Source organism: Equus asinus, chromosome 22, assembly GCF_041296235.1.
Source record: "Equus asinus isolate D_3611 breed Donkey chromosome 22, EquAss-T2T_v2, whole genome shotgun sequence".
In the NCBI taxonomy this organism is placed as follows: domain Eukaryota; kingdom Metazoa; phylum Chordata; class Mammalia; order Perissodactyla; family Equidae; genus Equus; species Equus asinus.
This window is the reverse complement of record NC_091811.1, coordinates 65,149,884-65,165,575: the sequence shown is the minus strand read 5'-3', so window position 1 is coordinate 65,165,575 and position 15,692 is coordinate 65,149,884. Positions and strand designations below refer to the sequence as shown.

Genomic DNA, 15,692 nt, shown 5'->3' with positions numbered 1-15,692 from the left:
TTTCCTAGCAGTTGAACAATAAACTGCCAAAGAGAGATGGTACAAACAGGGAATCCAGAGACCTCACAAAGTTGATAACTAGCTCCAGAATAAACGAGCGGATTGTGCTGGCGGATGTAAGGTATCAAGCCTCAAGGTTGAATGCCTTCCCAAGAAATGCCGACAGAACGTTTCCATCAGTGGCTTTCCACAAGCTAGTAAAACGTCCTCCTAAAAATGCAGGGGAAAACAGAGAGTGGACAAATCTGAATTTTGTCAAGTAAGGACCAAATAAAAACAACAAGCCCCAAATCCTAATCTCACCAGAATATCAGAAAAGAAAGATGATGTTAACATCAAGAACTAGGAAAGCAATCTCAAAATAAAGAACATTCTTTTGAATAGACTATACTTAGTTTTGTGGGGGGGAAATATTCATTGTTGCTATTTTACTCGCTTTATTACGCAAAGAAGAAACTTCATCATGGGTCAGCATTTGGGAGCCACAAATCTAAACGCCTACTGTAAAGTTGCACAAAAACACTGTTGTTCTTATCAGCACAGTGCCCAGCACCCAGTTTATGCTCAACCAATCTTTGATGAATGAATTGATCAATCATTGACCGCTTGAAATCAGCAGGCCATTAGCTAGCACTGAGCATCCCTTGGGTTAAGCAGATATCTTTCTGTATTCGTTATAACAAACAACAGAACCCTGGTTATCCAGAATCCTCAATCTTCCAGACCACTTAGAGATAACACTTTTAAGATAAGGAATTTTTAAAAGTTACTCAGTTCACCTATATAAATTCCAATTACATGGAAAACAATGTATTAAGGAGCTGATATAAGATATAAGATATAGTCTGTGCTATGGAGAAACTTATTAGCCTAGATGGAAATATCAGATATGGGCGAAATGCCTTAACAGTGGTAGAAATAAACTGCCTGGAATTTCAGGGGAAGAAATATTGCTTCCAGCTCTGGGGGAGGGAGTGGCAGGGTTATGGGGGTATTGGGAACCAAAGAAAAGTTGCACGAAGAATAAATAATTTTTTTAATATCTCCAAGTTTAGCCATTTTTAAACGTTTTGATCTCAGGATCCCTTCACACTCCTAAAAATTATCAAGGACCCCAAATCCCTGTTATTTACGAGGTTACACCTATCAATACTTACTATATTAGAAATTAAAACTGAGTAATTTAAAAGATATTTCCTTATTCCATTAAAAATAACAATAAATAAAAATAATATGTATTACAAAAATGACATTTTCAGTGAAAAATTACTGTATTTTCCAAAACACACCTATATATATTACCTATAAAATGGGAAGTTTTACATTTCTGCAAATCACTTTAATATCTGGATTAAGAAAAACCAGCTGGATTCTTATCTCTGCTTCTGCATTGCACCTGCTGTGATATGCTGTTTGGATTGAAGTATACGTATGAACAAAGTCTTGCCTCACTCAGATAAGCAGTCGGAAAAGGGAGGAGTATGTTAGTAACTTTTTCAGATAATTGTAGATATTCCTCTTGGCTATTACACCAAAACTCAACATTTGGAAAACAGTGGGTCACTGGGTTATGCACATCTTTCACAGGATGACACATTTCGGTATCACTATAAAAGTCGTATTTATTAACATCACCACTGATTTCATCAGAAAAGTCTTACAATTCTGAGAAGCTGTCAAGCACACAGTGGCAGATACAAGTTTTCCAAAGTTTTGTTTTTTAACTTGAAAGCTGGAATTTTATCACTGCCAACAAATACTGTCAGTTGTTTCCCTTAAAGTGACAGAATCACTTCATCCATTCTGGAGAAAATGCTGCCAAATACCCAAGTCTAAATAACCACAGTCTGGCTGTTGGTCATTCTGTCAAGTAAAACGTTTCAAACGATCGCACAGTGTTCTTCCTGGAGACGACCACTGCACTTTGGTACACAGAAGCACTTTATAAAAGCGTATTTCCCGTTTCTTCCAACGGAATATTAAACGATACGTACTCGACGTCAAGATTTAATAAAATTAATATAAAGTTCACTACTTCATCAAGGACATTCTAAAGTGAACCTGGCTTTTTCGCTGTGTGCATGTTAGTGCTGAAGAGACTACTAACAAGTCTGCTGCCACCAGCTTGATTCCCACCAAGACACCAGCAGCTTCACCCACTTCTGCGTCCGTAACATCAATGCAAATGTCAAACCAGTGAAAAAGGAAACAATATCTTAGTGTTAGCATGAAAATAGTTTTGACTTTGTGAATCCCTTGAAAGGGTCTCAGAGACTCCAGGGGTCCACAGTCAAAACTTTAAGAACTGCTGGTCTGGCACATTGCTTGGCACATAGTAAGCACAGTAAATGTTTAATAAATATCTGTTGAATAAATGAACAATGAACAGAGAAATACATTTATAATTTATCCCATAATGTTTAGGAAACAACAAATGGCTGGAAAATACTATCAGTAGTGTTTAGACTTCTTACTACTTCTAGAGGTAACCGGTGCACTTCCTGTTTCATTTAGTCTGTGCAGAAATGCACAGCTTTGAATTATTTTATCAGAGCGAGGAGAATAGTTATGACAGGATTCTGAAAGTAGCAACCAAAATGCTACGACTCCATTCTCTCAGTACCACCCTGAAATTTACAAAAGTGTACATCCTGCTAGGGGATAAGAAAGCAAATTCTGAATTAGAGCCATCTCCAGAAAAGGGAAATTAATTTGTTAATAAATTCTCTCAACATTCACTGAGCCCACATCACATACATGGCATTATGAGTTCATGCAACGCCTACCAATACAAACAAGGATGAGACCTCTTGGAAATGCTTGAGAAAAACAGAATTCTATCATTAAACAACTTTCGAACTAGAAGAAATCTTGGAGAACACCTAATCAATCCACCAGTTTTGAACATGAAGTCACCACTCACCACAGGCACAGAATTAGCTGTGAGGTGTTTCACAAGTAATTTGTTAAAAATTGTCTTCAGATGCCTGTTTGAGAGTACAGTTTTTAAAAAAATAACTAGGATGTGTTTAGAGTTCTCTCTCTAATAATGTCACCTTTGTTGACTTGTTTTCTGACATATTTTCTTGAGCAGGAGAGAAAAGAGTGGATTTACAAACAGCAGCACCAGGAATGTGCAGCCTAGACGACTATCCCTCAGTCTATAATCATCGACTGCGTACGACTATGTGAGTATGTTGCTCATGAAATAGCATCCATCATGTGTATCTCAGTAGGAAAAAAGGGGGAGAAAGAATGAACTGATCCACCTTTATTTTGCAAACAGCAAAACAGAGATAAAGAGACTTATCAAAGGTCAGCAGCCAGCTGGAGAAAACATTAGGCTGAGACCTCACTTGTCTACATGTCATAGTACCTACAGTGTCTTTATTATTCAGTTCACATCAAAGTAAGAAAAAGACACAAAGAATTGTACCTAATATTGACGATGCAATGGTTATTCTGTGTCCACTAAGAAGGGACACCAATGGTATAATTAAAATAGAATTATGGGCAAAGTCCATCGTCTGATGCTAATTATAACTCCATTAAACACTCCCTTTTTTCAGGATTCCTGTTTTGTAAAGTATCTAGTCAAATATAAGGATTTATTCATTCTCACATTAATATTTTAAACTTCTATCATCAACATAAAACATAAATCTCTTTTTCTTCTAAAATGTACATTGATTTCTGTGGAAATTAAACAGAAACCTCATTAAAGACGGAGTCAAGAGGCCACAAGGGGGAGTTCTCATGCCCTGCCTAGAAAGCAGAGCCAACCAGAAAAAGAGAGGTGACTTCTCCCCGGCAAGGAGCTCAGCCAATGAGAGCCTGGCACCACTAAGCCAATGAAAAGACACTACACTTCAAACTCCCATCTCCTCCAGTGGACTCTGTTCACAACAGCCCTCCCAGCTAGCCTTCCCCTCTACAAAAGACTTTCTCCTCCCTTGCTGCTGGGGAGCCACACATGGCTCCCCATGGTGGAAGACTCCAAATTGCAATTCGTTGCTGATTTCTGAATAAACTCATTTTTGCTGGAGAAATAATTAGCCGTCTAGTTGTTTAAGGTCAACATTTCACAGCTCATAGCTTTTACATTATATATGTGTTTCACCTAAAAAGCTTTTCTTAACATTTAAAAAGTGCCAACAACAAGAAAGCAAAACCCACATAAGCAAATCATTTTTGATTACCATAAAAAATGTCTCCGGAATTTTGTAGCTTTTTTGACTGTTTCATTTTGTTGTGTTTATACAGTGCAGCTTGGTTTCACTTTTCTGGTACTTGAGTGCAAATTCGAACTTCGTCACTGACTAGTTAGGTTTCATTTGGAAGTTTCACTCTGAGCTTGCAAAGTCTCATCTGCAAACTCGCAGTTTATAAGGGCTTCCTCACAAGCTGCTACTAGAGGGGCACCTGGACACCCTAGATCAGCACTCCTGCCCCTGCCCGAAGGAACGTTCCCCACTGATCAGCCCTTAAGAGCCCCCTGGAACTCCCAGAACTGAAGCTCAAGGCCTCTTAGTGACATTTTATGGGGCTGTTTTCTTTATTGCAAACATTCTTCACTTGGTTTTTCTACAATCCCACACAGCATCATCTTCTTTCTCTGTTTTGGAAAATCGCTTCTGAATCTCTTGTGATATTTCCTTCTGGTTCCAAGCAGTGGTTATGCTCCAGAGCTCCCCCTCCAGAACTCTCTGTATTTCTCACTATTTAATCTCCTTCTTGTAGATCTTACCTATTCTTACAGCTTCAACCTTCATTTCTTGAGAGTTTACTAGGGAGGTCTAGCTCCAACAATGAGCCAAGCTCTAAGGTTATCTTCTAATATCTGCTGGGCGATAATAATATCAACGTGCATTTGCACAGTATGTTCTAATTTACAAGGCACTTTCATATACATATATGTCTTATAAGAAAGACTGTTTAGTCCCACTTTATATTGTTATCCAAATATTTTATATGTCTACATCTTACTTTGATGATGTTGTTGCTAACGACAATCATTTTTGAGCACCTGCAGTAGGTGATTGTATACTTGTGTACATAACATCACTTAATCCTCACATCCACCCTGAGGGAGACATTCCTATATGTGGCGGCCATTTGTGCTATTTGCCCAACATTTGTGGTACTCCATTTTTCCGGCACATGGTGGGAACGTATTTTCTGGCCCCCTGTGGTCAAATGAGACCACGTCACTAGTTCTGGACAGGAAGTTGCGAACAGAAAATGATAATGTGTGTCACTTCTAAGCCAGAGCACTTAACTGTTAGTGCGAGCCTCTCCAGAACTTTCTTTCCTCTCCAACAATGACCAGCAATGTTCCACAATTTGATGGTGGCTGCTCCATTAACCACGATCCTGGAGTAAGGATATATGGAGCAGAGTTCCCATCTGACAGACTTGGACACGCAACACAAGCAAGAAATAAACCTTCAGTGTTTTAAGCCCTTGGGATTTGGGGATTATGTGTTCCAGCAGAAACTATGGTTCGGAGGATAACTCACTTGAGGTCAAATGGCCAGTAGTAAATGATGGAGCCAGATCTTGAACTGGAGTCTATTTTAATCTCTTCTACTACATTAAAAGTTCCTCAAGGGCAGGGACTCTTGTGCCACAGATTGCTGTCCTTGTTTGGGAAAGTAACAGGGTTTGAAAGGATGAGCGGTCCAATGCCAAAGACAATGAGACCACCTTGAAAAGCCCAGCGTGTCTCTCATTAGTCGTCCCTTCTATTCCTAAAAATCCAAAAGAGACTCTTACCTTGGGCAGAAGATACAGCTCTCCTCTCCTAGTCAGACACTAAAGGCCAGGAGGGAGCCACTTCACCATGGACCACCTGGAGCTAGCAAACTGGTCCCAATCCTTCAAGAACTAACAGTTTCACGTGGCTACCAAAGTGACTGAGTAGCTCCGGTCACAATAAATGACCGACCACAAAGACCTCATTTCCTGAAGTGACTGAAAGCTCCCTGGGCACCAAACACCTTCGCTGCAGCTTCTCTCACTGATTTAACAAGTCAGTGCCTGGATGCAGACCTGAGAAATACAGAGCCCTGATTTTAATCACCCTATAAATACAAGAAAAATCAATCCACTTGCCATGATGCTAGAAAAATGTACATCCTTTCCAGTGGATAGAGATCATGCTGCTGGACCTACAGAGAAAGACTGTAGTAATAGCTCACTTTATTGCTTACTGTGAGTAAACAATATGCATAACAATACAAGCTTTTAGAGACAACCGATAGACAAAGGTTTGGCTGTGACTTCAGAACAGAGTGTAAACATTAGCAACTTTACGTTTTAAAACAAAAAGAAAATGTACATAGCTAAGAAAATGTAAAGAAGGCCAGAAAGGAAGGCAGAGGAAGGGGTAAGAGGATCAGGCCGCTCCTCTTATAAAGCAGGCGCAAGGGACACCAGTGAGACTGGTAAATGCTACCTGACGCTCAGCATCTACTCTTCCTTCTTCGGGTCAGTAACAGAACCTCTGCAATGTTAGCTGAACACACAGCTACATTTCTCAGCCTCCCCTGCTGTGCTGTGAACATGACACTGAGTTGTGGCCAATGGAATATGAGTCAATATGATGAGTGATCTTTCAGGTCACCTCCTGAAAAGACAAAGCCACTTGCTCAGACTTCCTCTCCCTTAGGAAAAGGCAGCCACTGCACAGGACGACACACTGAGACAGAAGCTCCTGGGTGAGGATGGCAGACATCACAGATCCTGAGGAAAACCTATCCAGCAGCCTAACCTGGGGCAACAAGGAGAGAAAAACAGACTTCTACCTCTGGAAGTCACTCTACTTGGGACCTCTCTGTCATAACAGCTCGAAATGTAGCCTATCAAAAGCTGATGAGTAAATATATTAATGTTACAAAAGGACAATAGGGGAATTAAAAGACCAACAGATCAGTAAACAATGGCAGTCAGAATGCAGAAGAGAGAGCAGACGAATCGTTATTTTTCATAACCGGATAGCATCTGAAGTGGAGGAACTGAGAAGCAGTGCTATAAGGAGACTGAGCAGCATTAGGGAACTCTCAGAAGAATGACTTAAAACATCCCTCCCGAGGGTTGAGGCGGAGTTGGAGGCTGTTCTTTCCATCTCAAGTTCCCCTGCACCAAGAACCATGTGTAGGTTTTTGATCAAAAAATAAAGCTTATTCACGCAAAAAAGATGCAGTGCCTAATGAACCATTTCATCTAAAGAGATATTTGCCAAGGCAGGCTAAATCCTATGCCTGGAACCATCGACTACAGCATCGTGATGCACCACTAAAAGACTATTTTTAATGAGCCGAATATAAGCCCTAAAAATATGTATCCTTAAATCCTGTTTCAAATATTTTAAGTTAGAACTCTGCCACCATTCCAGGAATAGAAAGCTTTAGCACTGGAAACTGCAAATAAATATTTGCTCTTGTGTCAGAATTTTAGCATCCCTCCCCCAAGTTTACTTTCTGTTGCAGAAAGTAATAAAATTATGAAACAAAATTCTCATGATGGATGTGCTGTGGCTGGTATCTGATACGGCAGAGAAAGGAAAGTTTTATGGAAATGGACTCTCTCCATTCCATGGAGAGGTAAACCTTACTGGCCTCTATCTACTATCCTTTGACAGCATGTTGGACTTGGGAGGGAGGAGGAGCCCTGAACGAGATCATAGAAGGAAGGAAATACAATATTGTGTAACATGTTCTTTCTACTTTGTCCTACACTGGTTTTCTTTACTAACTGTAGGTGATTAAATCAAGTTTTAAAAGGAATTTGGGTATTACACATGCACCTCGAGCTATTTATCATATCCAAAACTCAATTTGTTTCTTTCTTCATCAATTTAATAATTCTTTCAAATTATTATTCTTTCAGTATTCCTGATCCTGTTAAAAAGTACCCTCGAGCCTCACAATCCCTGACTTCAAAACATACTACAAAGGGGTCAGCCCCATGGTGGAGTGGTTAAGTTAGCAGGCTCCACTGTGGCAGCCCAGGGTTTCACCAGTTCAGATCCTGGGTGTGGACATGGCACCACTCATCAAGCCATGCTGAGGTGGCGTACCACATGCCACAACTAGAAGGACCCACAACTAAGAATATACAACTATGTACCAGGGAGCTTTGGAGAGAAAAAGGAAAAGAATAAAATCTTTTAAAATTAAAAAAACATACCACAAAGCTATAGTAATCAAAACAGCATGGTACTGGCACAAAAACAGACAAACAGATCAATCAGTCAGAAGGGAAAGCCCAAAATAAAACCACACATCTATGGGCAGTTAATCTTTGACAACGGAGCCAAGAGCATACAATGGAGAAAGAAAGTCTCTTCAATAAATGGTGTTGGGAAAATTGGACTGCCACGTGCAAAAGAATGAAAGTAGACCATTATCTTGCACCATACACAAAAATAACTCTAAATGGATTAAAGATTTGAATGTAAGAACTGAAACTATAAAAACCCTAGAAGAAAATATAGGCAGTACACTCTTCGACATTAGTCTTAGCCACATCTTTTTGAACACCATGTCTACTGGGGTAAAGGAAACAAAAGAAAAAGTTAACAAATGAGACTACATAAGACTAAGAAGCTTCTGCAAAGCAAAGGAAACCATGAACAAAACAGAAAGACAACGCACTAACTGGGAGAAAATATTTGCAAATCATTTATCAGACAAGGGGTTGATCTCCAAAGTATATAAAGAACTCACACAACTCAACAAAAAAAACCCCAAACAACCCGATCAAAAAATGGGCAGAGGATGTGAACAGACATTTTTCCAAGGAAGATATACAGATGGCCAACAGACACATGAAAAGATGTTCAACATCACTAATCATCAGGGAAATGCAAATCAGAACTACAATGAGATATCACCTTACACCAGTCAGAATGGCTATAATTACCAAGACCCAAAACAACAAATGTTGGAGAGGATGTGGAGAAAAGGAAATGCTCATACACTGCTGGTGGGAATGCAAACTGGTGCAGCCACTATGGAAAACAGTATGGAGATTCCTCAAAAAATTAAAAACAGAACTACCACATGACCCAGCCATCCCACTACTGGGTATCTACCCAAACAACTTGAAATCAACAATCCAAAGTGACATATGCACCCCTATGTTCATTGCAGGACTATTCACAATAGCCAAGACATGGAAACAATCCAAGTGCCCATTGACCGATGACTGGATAAAGAAGATGTGGTATATATACACAATGGAATACTACTCAGCTGTAAAAAAAGACAATATCATCCTATTTGCAACAACATGGATGGACCTGGAGGGAATTATACTAAGCAAAATAAGCCAGACTGAGAAAGACAAACACTGTATGATTTCACTCATGTGGAATATAAACAAACACATGGACAAAGAAAACAGTTCAGTGGTTACCAGGGGGAGGGAGGTGGGGGGGGCACAGGGGGTAGAGGGGAGTACTTGCATGGTGACAGACAAGAAATAATGTACAACTGAAATTTCACAACGATGTAAACTATTATGAATTCAATTTTAAAAAAAAGTACTCTCATCCACCCAGCCACTAATCCTCAAACCTGGGAGGCACCGTCCATCAATTTCTATTTTAACCATCCATATCCAATCAATACTAAGTGCTTTCAATTTTATCTCCAAGATATTGCTCAGATGCATCCTTTCCACCTCTCATCTAGAACACAGTAATGGCCTCTTAGTGGTCTTCCTGCCCCTGACCTGACTCCCTTCACATCCACCCTTCAGACTGCTGCCAACGCACTGTGTCCTCGCTCCAACCACGTTATAACCCTGCTTCATGTCTTCCGTGGCACATCAGCACCTGTGGGGGAAACTCAGCCAACCGATCCTGGCATTCGAGCCCCATCAGGCTCGCTTCTTTTCCTTGTAAAACCGCAGGCCCCAGTGCTCCCTGGGACACGCCACATTCCAGCGCCCTTGTCCTTTTCTTCATCTCTATTATGTCACACACCGCCTAACCCTCAGGAGGCCTTCAACAGTATTGTTGAATAAATACTCTCTTCTGACGATAGCCAACTATTTATTGTTTCCCACACACCTTTCCTACCCTCACCATACCACCCAATACTCTGTATTATACAAGAAGGAACTCTCTTCTTAACCTTCAAGACCCTTGATATGGCCGGGCTAGATATCGCCTCCTCTGGGACACTTCCCTTTACAGCTGTTGCCCTCGCCCGTCTCCCCGTCCCTTCCTTTAGAAGATGAATCAGTCCTTCCTCTCTACTGCTTCCTATATCGGTACCTCTGTTAGTATACCTATCATCGCGTGTTACATATATGCCTCTCCTGTGAGCTCCTTCAGAGTAGTCAGCGCTATTCACCTCTGTAAATAAAGGCTCAGTAAATGTTCTCATAGAACGGAACTCAAATGTCGCTCTCTCTGTGTTCCCCCCTCTCTGTGCATAATGCCCTGGCTCCCATGGGACTCGAGTCCTCTACAGTATCTTGGCTGTGCAGTAGGCAGGAAAGAGTCAGAGCTGTGTTTGAACTCCAACCCCATCACTTAACCAGCTGATAAATCTTGAGCAAATTAGCTACTTTCTCTGATCCTACCTGCATAATGTATATCATAGCACTTCCTTAGGTTTTGGAAGGATTAAATGAGATAATGTTTTTGGAAGTAACTAGCAGACTGCTCAGTGAATTTTACTTTGCCTACTGAGAAGGAAAAGCTAGAGTGGGTCTGAGATAGCGCGTAGAGAATGAGTGCATGTGTGTGTGCTGGAGGGTTTAATTAGCTTAGTTTTGGACAGGGTAAGAATGAGGTGACTGTCTAACAGACAACTCAGCTAAGATTAATTTAAGATTAATTTTCCTATTTCAGCAATTATGCTTTAGCAACTTAAAAAATCATTACCTTTGACAAAAAAGAAAAATTTCAAGTTTGCAAATCAACTGTTTCAATCATACAGAGTGACCTAACTTTATGCACACATGAGGCAAATGTACTAATAAAACAGGAATTTGGAAAAGTAAACCTTTGGTCAACTCTAATCTGAACATCTCAGTAGGAGTTACGAAACTGTTGCAATTCCACTAAAACTGCAAATATCACCCACTCTCACTCAAAGATAACACCGTTCTAAACATTTTGTATCACGACCCCAAGAATTACCCACAACGTTGGAGGCAGTGAATTCCCAGCAGTAACCCTGTGACTGACATTAATTTGTCATCTGAATGCCAGTAAATTCTACTGTTCCTGGGTTCTTCTTCCATACAGAATGCTAGCAACTTTTTATAGTCCATAAGTACACTATTATTTGCATTCAGGTTATTCTACAAGCATTTTCCAGGCTCCTAATTAAGATTTTTTTGGATTCCTCTCACCATTTAAATGTTGTTTTGCAAGGAAAGGTTAACTTGTTCTTTTTTTTTTGAGGAAGATTAGCCGTGAGCTAACTGCTGTCAATCCTCTTCTTTTTGCTGAGGAAGACTGGCCCTGAGCTAACATCCATGCCCATCTTCCTCTACTTTATATGTGGGACGCCTACCGCAGCATGGCTTGACATGCGGTGCCACGTCCGCACCCTGGATCCGAACCAGCGAACCCCGGGCCGCCGAAGCAGAATGTGCGCACTTAACTGCTGCACCACCGGGCCAGCCCCTAACCTGTTCTATAACAGTCTGTGATTCCCTCAAATAACAGAAGAGCTCAGGAAACGTGCATGCACTTACTCTTCCATACCAAAAAAAAAAAAAAAAAAAGGAAAAAATGCAAGGACAGAATCTAGCCAAATGACATATGAATGAAAACATCCTCAAGAACAGCTGAGTGAAGGTATAAGAGGCCATATGGTGGCAGTCGCTGAACACAGTGGATGCTATTATATAACTAATGAAAGAGAGAAAAATAATCCTAACAAGGGAAAACACGTAATATAAAAATTCAACAATAACCACACGGATGGATCCTCAGGCCCCACTGCAGTTAACAGAGGCCCAGCAGAAAAAATCAAAGGATCCAACACTCCTCCCGCAGAGAAGAGCCGAATGCTGTTGCATCTTGTTTCCTTAAGTTTAATAATTAGATTAGTTCAGGCTCAATGATGGTTTTTAAGCACTTTTTCAAGGTCATGGAACCTAAAATATGACGTCAACTTTTCAAATCCCTATGAAAGATAAAAGCAAATAAAACATAGAAACCATATGGCAAAAGACCAAGCGGAAAAGATCATAAAAAGAGGATAAAACAACAGGACAAGGAGTTTCATCAAATATGGCCATGATAACATAAAATATAAATGATTTAAACGCACCTACTAAAAAATGACCCTCAGATAGAGTTCCAAAACAAAGAAGTGGCACAGGGGGATCAAAAAAAAAACACAAGCAGAGAGAAAAAGAGAGACTGCACACACACATGCACACGCACACACACAAAGACAGGGCGGCAACACAAGTACAGCCCTTTGAAAAGGGAACTCACTCGTGTTCCCCCTCAGTCAGATTCCCGCCAGGTCTCACTGACATGGTGAAGGTGAACGCGGTACAGAGGGAAACCGCCATCTGCACTGGAAACCAAACTAGGATAAACCCATTGAAAAACTTCTGCTGAAGTGCAGAGGGGACATACTGGAGAAAAGGCCAGGTCCCAACTCATCTCAAGTGCACACAGTGTTCCTGCAAGTGAGTGAAAGAGAATCCAGCAGATTCCCCCTGGGATTCGAAACAGAAGGAGCCAAGGCCAGAGAGCAGGGAGGGCGCAGAGAGGGAGAGCTAACCACCAGCACGCAGGGCGTGTCTCGGCCAGCAGGGAACTCTGGCAAGCCGGCCACTCTGCCGGCCACACTAAGCAGGCTTCTGTGGCGATGCTCATGCCAAGCATACCAAGGATTTGGGAATTGCTGGCACGGCTGAATTTTGAAAAAGGCAAGCACTAAGGCACAGACAACTGAATTAATTTGCCTAAGATCACATATCTAATAATAACAGAGCTGGAAACCAAGAGGAAAGACCATTTCCAGGAGTCAGTGGTCAATGTGTTGAATGCCCTGAAGTCAGGAAGACCAGGGAACACAATTGGCTTTAATGACGTGGACACCACTAGCGGCTTCTGCCAAAGCAGTTTCAGTGCAATGGTATAAATGGTTCTTCTCATTTCTTAGACCCTATATTCAACCCATCAGCAAGGTCTTAGTTCTGCCGCCAGCGCTCTGGTCCAAACCCTAATCAACTCTTATCTGAACCACTGGCCTGGGCCTAAATTTTTACCTGCTTCCACCGTTGGCCCCTACAATCCATTCTCCACACAGCAGCCAGAGTGACTACTTTAAACTGCCAATTGGATCTTGTCACTCCCTGCCTAAAACCCCCTAACGGCTTCCACCCCACAGAACAATATCTGAACTCCTCGTATGGCTAACGGCCCCAGCGGACTGGCCCTCCTCTCTGCCCTCGACTCTAACCATTCTCCCTCCTGCTCCCACCACAAAACGGTGCTCTGTCTACCACAGGCCATGCTGCTTCCAAACTGAGAATGACAGTGCCTGAGGACCAGGCCTGAGTCTGGCTCACACGCATCCAGAGACTGGAGGAGTGGGCGCCTGACATGCAACGCGGCTCAATCCCTATTTCTGGATGGACGGCAACCAGAGACAGCAAGGACGTAACAACCTGTAACACAGCCTGGCCACGGGCGTGGAAGGCGGAGGCGGCTCTCTGTTTGTTTCTTAAGACGAGAAAAGCCTGAGAATGTTTAAATAAGGGACATTGGGAGACTATCCAAGAGCTCGGGAAACTTGAAGACGTCATAAAGCCACAGAACGTGAGAGAAAAAGTTAACCAATTGGCTACTTTAGGGAAAAGATTAAAGCTATACAAGAGAGTTAGGGTACAAAGGGACTTTCTCTCTCTATGCCAAAGTCTCCTGTTCTGCAATTTGAGGGGTTTGGGTAAAACCAGTAGTTTCCAGCACCATCAAGAGCTTCCTTTTACTTAGTTCTTTTCGCTCATGGTCTCCCTGGTTATTCCACAAGGAAGTTCTGACTAGTGGTCATATATGTCTGATTAATAAAATAATTATACTGAAATGCAACTTCTTTGGGAAATCTGAAGCTCAGGAAGATTAAATGATTCATTTAAGGTCACATAAATCGTTTTTAAAAGAGGATGTCATTGTCTAAATATGAAGAAACTGGTCCAAATTACCACAGGAAATCAATGGAATCAATGCCAAGCCATAGGCCTAAAGTAAAAAAGTGAAAGATTTTGGAAGGATAATGAAAAAGGCATATTTTTCCCTCCAATTAAAATAAAATAAAAGCAATAATAAATCCCAGAGAATAGAAAAAACAGAAAAGCTGTATAAGAAAATCCTGGTCTACCCATGAAGAAATTAAACTGTGGCATGACTCTGACACCTGGTGCTGTCCGAGAGAACGAGCCTGAACACCACACTAGGGTCATTCTTTCCTGAACGTCACAGAAACATTTTAACACCTTAAAAAGTTAAATGGGAAAACAAAATATAATTAAAAGAAAGGACAACACAGGAGGCAGAATAGTGTAATGGTTAAGAGCACGGACTCTGGAACCAGATTGCCCAGATTCAAATCACACTCATACAAATTATTGAACGCCTCTGTGCCTCAGGGCCCAATCTTAATACATGAGTTATCATGAGAATATTGTAGCTCCCTGAAAAAACTGCCACAGGCAGTAAATGACTTAATGTATGTAAACAGCGAATATTTAGACTAGTGCCTGGCACATCGTAACATTCGTATGTGAGGATTTGCTATTATTATGATCACTTTATTATTATTATTATTATTATTATTATTTGATATATGGATGATGAAGCTTGAAAGCAATGGGAGAAGATACAAAGATTTGACTCCACAGGGAAACACAAGAAACCTAATGGATAAATGTGCAAGGAGCAGAGATAAATAATCAGAAAGTAGAAAAACAGATAAAAGAAGTGCTAATCTCAAAAAAATGAGTTACATACACCAATATGTGTAACAGAATGTAGTGGGGGGAAAAGACAAGTCACAGAAGATGCAGAGCAGACGATACCATTTATACAGAGTTCCCAAACATGCAAAACTAAACAACAAAATATGCAGGTAAAACTATAAAGAAAGCTAGAGTTTACCAGTTACCATCTGTGTTAAGTGATAATCTCCAAATGCATGACTGTGGGCTCCTCTGAGCAGAGGGATGACGTGGAAAGGGACGGGTGAAGGTCACACAGGCAGCTTCCACGTTCCAATTCTGAAGCTGAGCAGGGGTCCCCAGATTTTTAAAAATTATTCTTAATGCCTTACATAGATGTTATATATTCTTTTTGTGGGTGTGAAACATTTTATCATAAAAAGGGGCAAACACTTACTAATATATTTTAAAGGCAAGAAAAGATACTTTTGGGCTGGCCCCATGGTGCAGTGATTAAGTTCAGCACACTCCGCTTCAGTGGCCTGGGTTCACAGCTTTCAATCCTGGGTGCAGACCTACACCACTCATCAGCCATGCTGTGGCAGCGACCCACATATAAAGTGGAGGAAGACTGGCACAAATGTTAGCTCAGGGCTAATCTTCCTCAGAAAAAAAAAGATATTTTTTAACCTATCAAATTAGCAGGGGTTTTTTCTTTAAAGCTCAATGGAGAAGATTTTCATCTTTAATGATTAGACCAAATTAAC

The 15,692-nt window shown here is 41.0% G+C and overlaps 1 protein-coding gene across 13 annotated transcripts in view; it reads right to left on the bottom strand.

Annotated features, from left to right (window-relative positions):
- MSRB3 (methionine sulfoxide reductase B3) overlaps nt 1–15,692 on the bottom strand; it is a 172,709-nt gene that overhangs the window by 147,840 nt on the left and 9,177 nt on the right. The gene's annotated exons all lie outside the window — the stretch shown is intronic.